The following is a 7,012-nucleotide window of genomic DNA, read 5'->3' on the forward strand; positions in this document are numbered from 1 at the left end:
GGTTCGATATTTTTAAACCCGGAGGTTTCTGTACACTTGCAGATTGACCAACAAGTTTTTGGTGCCGTTGCCGGGGATTGTTTGTGGTTTTCGGTTTAAGTTAAAGAGTTTGTATTGTTTACATTGCATTGAATAGGTGCTACTAACCTTTTCTTTGTTTGTGTGATTTCAGTTTATGCAAGGTAGACTTGGCACGGATCCATTGTTGTTTGATCCGGAGCCTGAGCGTACTCTTCATCGTTGTCGAGCTCAGCAAAGAGCTGCTGAGATAGCCGCCATGGCTGTCCATATGACGGAGGAGGAGTTGCAAGCCCACATTGAAGAAAGAGTGCAAGAGGCTATTGCTCAAAGACTTCAAGAGCAAGAAGCAGAGAATGCCAATCGTTCTCTTAGAGACCTCACCTCGGTTGCCATGAGCTACGATTATCCGGGCAGCATAGTTTCTCCCGATGGCACGGGAAACTTTGAGCTGAGGCCGGCATTCATCAACTTGGTGAGCCAAAATCATTATGGTGGAGGTGCTCTTGAAGATCCTCATGCACACATGGAGCGGTTCATCCGCAATTGCAATACCTATCGAGTTCAGAATGTTTCAGCGGACACCATCCGCTTGAGTTTGTTCCTTTTCTCTTTGAGGGACACTGCTGAAGAGTGGTTGAACTCACAGCCCCAAGGTAGCATCACATCTTGGGAGGATTTAGCCAAGAAATTCACCACAAGGTTCGTTCCAAGAGCCCTCTTGAGAAAGCTCATGAACGACATCATGACTTTTGCTCAATCCACCGATGAAAATCTCTATGAAGCTTGGGAGAGGTTCAAGAAGCTCTTGAGGAGGTGTCCTCAACACAACCTCACCCAAGCTGAACAAGTGGCGAAGTTATATGATGGTCTCCAATATTCTTCGAGGTTTGGTTTGGATGCGGCCTCAAATGGAGAGTTCGATGCCCTTCTTCCATAAGTTGGGTACGAGTTGATTGAAAAATTAGCTATAAGAGTCATGAACTCTAGTAATGAGCGCCAAGCCCGAAGAGGAGTCCTTGAAGTTGAAGCTTATGATCAACTCATGGCCTCCAGCAAGTAACTGTCCAAGCAAATGAATGAAATTCAGAGTCAAATGCAGACGACCAAGGTGATTGGTGGTCGAGTTGCCAAAGTGGAGTGTGTGACTTGTGGAGGGCCACATGACAGTGAAGAATGCACCGAGACTAGACCAGAGGAGGAAGTGAAGGTCATGACTCAAGCTCGGAATGACCCATTTTCAAATACTTACAATCCAGGATGGAGGAACCATCCTAATTTCTCTTGGAGGCAAGGTAATAATGGGCAAGGAAGTGGCTTTCAAAGGAAAATTCCTAGTCAAGGATTCCAAGGCCAAAGCTCAAGACAACCTCAAGAGCGAGGAGTGTAAGATCAAGATTTAGTCATGTGGTACAACTCTATGTTTTGATGATAACAAGTATTTATTTGTGGATGAACAATTATGATACTCTAACATTTGTCTTGAGTGTTTTGACAAACAGATTCTGATTCTGACACCAGAAGATATATTCATCAGAAGATCTGAAGATCTGAAGTTCTGAAGATCAGAAGATCTGAAGACCAGAAGATCTGAGGATCAGAAGTTCTGAAGATCAGAAGATCTGAGGATCAAAAATTCTGAAGATCAGAAGATCTGAAGACCAGAAGCTCTAAAGGTCCAGAAGCTCTGAAGGACCAGAAGCTCTAAAGGTCCAGAAGCTCTGAAGCGTCGTCAGATCAGAAGTCAATGGTTAAAGGAAAATGTCACTATCAAGAAGTACAAGAGCAGTGTACTATTCTGACAAGCCTACCTACCAAGGTTCAGCCACAGCAGGTTCTGGAAGTTCCAGAAATGCCCTCCAACGGTCATATTCTCTCAACTGAAATATCCTTTGCACCTTGGACTATTTAAGGCTGAAGAAAAGAAGAAAGACATGAGAGAAAGAAACCAAGAGCTGCAATACAAGAAAAGATTCAAGCCTCCACTTTCTTCATCTGTTCTTATTTAGTTTACACTCAGCTTATTCAGAAGCAAACCTTTGTAAACACCAACCTCAAACAGTTGTTTGATTTTCCTTAAGGGACCGGGTAGTTCAGTATCCTTAAGAAGACTAGGATCTGTGTATCTTAGTGGTGATTCCTTAAGGGACCAGTTAGGTCAGTATCCTTGAGAAGACTAAGAGAGTGAATCTTAGTGTTTACTAAGTCAGTGTATTGTTAGTCACTTGTAGGTTTCAAGTGCAGTTTTAACAATTATCTGATTAGTGGATTGCCTTCATTCTAAGAAGGAAGAAATCACCTTAACGGGTGGACTGGATTAGCTTGAGGGATTTATCAAGTGAACCAGGATAAAATACTTGTGTGCTTCTCTCTTCTCTCTATCTTTATCCGCAGCACCATCTATCTCAGATAAACCGAAAATATTTACTTTAAATCTTAAGGGGAAAGTTTTTATGTTCAAAATTCTATTCAACCCCCCCCCTTCTAGTTGTTTTTCACACCTTCAATTGGTATCAGAGCGCAAGCTCTGATTACCACACTTAACAGTGTTCAGTAGATCCGGGCCAGTGTGAAAAACTCATGGATTCCACCGCTACTACAAGCAAATCTCAATACAGTGCAAGACCACCTATCTTTGATGGTCAGAGATTTGATTTCTGGAAAGACAGAATCGAAAGCTTCTTTCTTGGCTTTGATCCTGATCTCTGGGATTTTGTTGTTGAAGGCTACACCCCTCCTGTTGATGAACATGGTGTCAAGATCCCAAGGGAGAAGATGAGTGAAGATCAAAAGAAGGAGTTCAGAGATCATCACAGATCAAGAGCTATTCTGCAAAGTGCCATTTCATATGAAGAATATGAGAAAATTACTGATCGTGATTCCGCTAAGTGTATCCTTGATTCCTTAAAGATGACACATGAAGGAAACAAGAAGGTGAAAGAATCAAAGGCGATGTCCTTGATCCAGAAATATGAATCCTTCATCATGGAACCTAACGAATCCATTGAGGATATGTTTTCCAGATTTCAGTTGCTTGTGGCTGGAATAAGACCTCTCAACAAAAGCTACACTACAAAAGATCATGTCATAAGGGTCATTCGAAGTCTTCCTGAAAGCTGGATGCCTTAAGTGACTTCAATAGAGCTTACAAGAGATGTTGAGTATATGAGTTTAGAAGAACTCATCAGCATACTGAAATGCCATGAACTGAAGCGCTCAGAAATGCAGGATCTGAGGAAGAAGTCTATAGCTTTGAAATCCAAATCTGAGAAGTCAAAAGCTCTCCAAGCTGAAGTAGAAGAATCTGAAGAAGCATCAGAATATTCTGATGAAGATGAGCTGACTCTGATATCCAGAAAGCTCAACTGCATCTGGAAGCACAGGCAGAGCAAATACAAAGGCTCATCAAAGGACAAAAAGTCAAAGAAGCACTTCAAAACAAAGAAAAGTCTGATGGTGACTTTTGATGAATCAGAGTCAGAGGATGTTGACTCTGATGGTGAAGTTCAAGGACTCATGGCTATTGTCCAAGACAAAGGAGCAGAGTCAAAGGATGCAGTTGACTCTGACTCAGCATCAGAAGAAGATCCTAACTCAGACGATGAAAATGAGGTATTCGCTTCTTTCTCAACCTCTTAACTGAAACATGCTTTGTCTGATATTATGGATAAATATAACTCTTTATTGTCTAAGCATAAAAAGTTGAAAAAGGACTTATCTGCTGCTTCTAAGACTCCTTCTGAACATGAGAAAATTATTTCTGATTTAAATGTGAGTAATCATGCTTTAGTTAACTCTAACTCTGTGCTCAAAAATCAAATTATTAAGTTAGAAGAAGTTATTGCTTGTGATGCCTCTGATAGTAAGAATGAATCTAAATATGAAAAATCCTTTCAAAGATTCCTGGCTAAAAGCGTAGACAGAAGCTTAATGGCTACAATGATCTATGGCGTAAGCTGAAATGGAATATATGGCATTGTCTATTCTAAACCTTTTGAAGTTGCTGCATCATCTCTTAAGAAAGGAACTTTCTGTAAGATCAAGATTTGGTCATGTGGTACAACTCTATGTTTTGATGATAACAAGTATTTATTTGTGGATGAACAATTATGATACTCTAATGTTTGTCTTGAGTGTTTTGACAAACAAGTTCTGATTCTGACACCAGAAGATATATTCGTCAGAAGTTCTGAAGATCAGAAGATCAGACGATCAGAGGATCAGAGGATCAGAGGATCTGAAGATCAGAGGATCTGAGGATCAGAGGATCAGAGGATCTGAAGATCAGAGGATCTGAGGATCAGAGGATCTGAAGATCAGAAGATCAGAAGATCTGAGGATCAGAGGATCTGAAGATCTGAAGATCAGAGGATCAGAAGATCTGAGGATCAGAAGATCTGAAGACCAGAAGCTCTGAAGGACAAGAAGGCTCTGAAGGTCCAGAAGCAGAAGTTACGAAGGTCAGAGGATCCAAGCATCCCTCTGACTCTGATCACCAAGCTTCACAAGTTCCAACACGAAGCATTCCTCTGATCAGAAGTCATTGGTTAAAGGCAAATGTCTCTATCAAGAAGTACAAGAGCAGTGTACTATTCTGACAAGCCTACCTACCAAGGTTCAGCCACAGCAGGTTCTGGAAGTTCCAGAAATGCCCTCCAACGGTCATATTCTCTCAACAGAAATATCCTTTGCACCTTGGACTATAAAAGGCTGAAGAAAAAAAAGAAAGCTAAGAGAGAGATCAAGAGCTGCAATACAAGAAAAGATTCAAGCCTCTACTTTCTTCATCTGTTCTTATTTAGTTTACACTCAGCTTATTTAGAAGCAAACCTTTGTAAACTCCAACCTCAAACAGTTGTTTGATTTTCCTTAAGGGACCGGGTAGGTCAGTATCCTTAAGAAGACTAAGAGAGTGAATCTTAGTGGTGATTCCTTTAGGAGATCAAGGTTGATCGGATCCTAGAGAAGACTAAGAGAGTGAATCTTAGTGTGAGCTAAGTCAGTGTATTGTTAGTCACTTGTAGGTTTCAAGTGCAGTTGTAATAATTATCTGATTAGTGGATTGCCTTCATTCTAAGAAGGAAGAAATCACCTTAACGGGTGGACTGGATTAGCTTGAGGGATTTATCCAGTGAACCAGGATAAAATACTTGTGTGCTTCTCTCTTCTCTCTATCTTTATCCGCTGCACCATCTATCTTAGAGAAACCGAAAAGATTTACTTTAAATCTTAAGGGGAAAGTTTTTATATTGAAAACGCTATTCAACCCCCCCTTCTAGTCGTTTTTCACACCTTCAATTGGTATCAGAGCGCAAGTTCTGATTACCACACTTAACAGTGTTCAGTAGATCCGGGCCAGTGTGAAAAACTCATGGATGCCACCACTACTACAAGCAAATATCAATACAGTGCAAGACCACCTATCTTTGATGGTCAGAGATTTGATTTCTGGAAAGACAGAATCGAAAGCTTCTTTCTTGGCTTTGATCCTGATCTCTGGGATTTTGTTGTTTATGGCTACACCCCTCCTGTTGATGAACATGGTGTAAAAATCCCAAGGGAGAAGATGAGTGAAGATCAAAAGAAGGAGTTCAGAGATCATCACCGATCAAGAGCTATTCTACAAAGTGCCATTTCATATGAAGAATATGAGAAAATTACTGATCGTGATTCCGCCAAGGGCATCTTTGAATCCTTGAAGATGTCTCATGAAGGAAACAAGAAAGTGAAAGAATCAAAGGCACTGTCTTTGATCCAGAAATATGAATCCTTCCAAATGGAACCTGACGAATCCATCGAGGATATGTTTTCCAGATTCCAGTTGATTATTGCTGGAATAAGACCCCTCAACAATAGCTACACCACTGCGGATCATGTCATGAGGATCCTTAGAGGTCTTCCTGAAAGCTGGATGCCTTTGATAACTTCCTTGGAGCTAACTAGAGATGTTGAGTATATGAGTTTAGAAGAACTCATCAGCATACTGAAATGCCATGAACTGAAGCGCTCAGAAATGCAGGATCTGAAGAAGAAGTCTATAGCTTTGAAATCCAAATCTGAGAAGTCAAAAGCTCTCCAAGCTGAAGCAGAAGACTCTGAAGATTCTGATGAGGATGAGCTGACTCTGATATCCAGAAAGCTCAACTGCATCTGGAAGCACAGGCAGAGCAAATACAAAGGCTCATCAAACGACAAAAAGTCAAAGAAGCATTTCAAGACAAAGAAAAGTCTGATGGTGACTTTTGATGAATCAGAGTCAGAGGATGTTGACTCTGATGGTGAAGTTCAAGGACTCATGGCCATTGTCAAAGACAAAGGAGCAGAGTCAAAGGATGCAGTTGACTCTGACTCAGCATCAGAAGAAGATCCTAACTCAGACGATGAAAATGAGGTATTCGCTTCTTTCTCAACCTCTGAAATGAAACATGCTTTGTCTGATATTATGGATAAGTATAACTCTTTATTGTCTAAGCATAAAAGGTTGAAAAATGACTTATCTGCTGCTTCTAAGACTCCTTCTGAACATGAGAAAATTATTTCCGATTTGAAAAATGATAATCATGCTTTGGTAAATTCTAACTCTGTGCTTAAGAACCAGATTGCTAAGTTAGAAGAAATAGTTGCTTGTGATGCCTCTGATTGTAGAAATGAATCTAAGTATGAAAAGTCTTTTCAAAGATTCCTGGCTAAAAGCTTAGACAGAAGCTTAATGGCTTCAATGATCTATGGCGTAAGCAGAAATGGAATATATGGCATTGGTTATTCTAATCCTTCTGAAGTTGCTCCATCATCTCTTAAGAAAGGAATTTTCTCTATGTCAAAATATCATGCTCAAATTCCTTTATATTATCCTGTTGAAAGACCCAAAGTTGTCAGAACTTCTGGGCTAACTAACAAGAAAGGACCCAGAAAGTGGGTACCTAGGGATAAGATTATATATGTTGCAGATATCTTCAATAAGTCCATCAAAACTCCAACCATGGAACCTGGACAG

At 40.4% G+C, this 7,012-nt stretch overlaps 1 non-coding gene across 1 annotated transcript; it reads right to left on the minus strand.

Moving 5' to 3' along the window:
• Positions 1 to 745: 745 nt before the first annotated feature.
• Positions 746 to 852, minus strand: LOC130716340 (small nucleolar RNA R71). The gene has a single exon (XR_009011958.1). It is a non-coding gene; the product is annotated as a small nucleolar RNA R71 (small nucleolar RNA).
• Positions 853 to 7,012: the final 6,160 nt, after the last annotated feature.

The sequence above is a fragment of the Lotus japonicus genome, chromosome 4 (assembly GCF_012489685.1).
Source record: "Lotus japonicus ecotype B-129 chromosome 4, LjGifu_v1.2".
NCBI lineage: Eukaryota > Viridiplantae > Streptophyta > Magnoliopsida > Fabales > Fabaceae > Lotus > Lotus japonicus.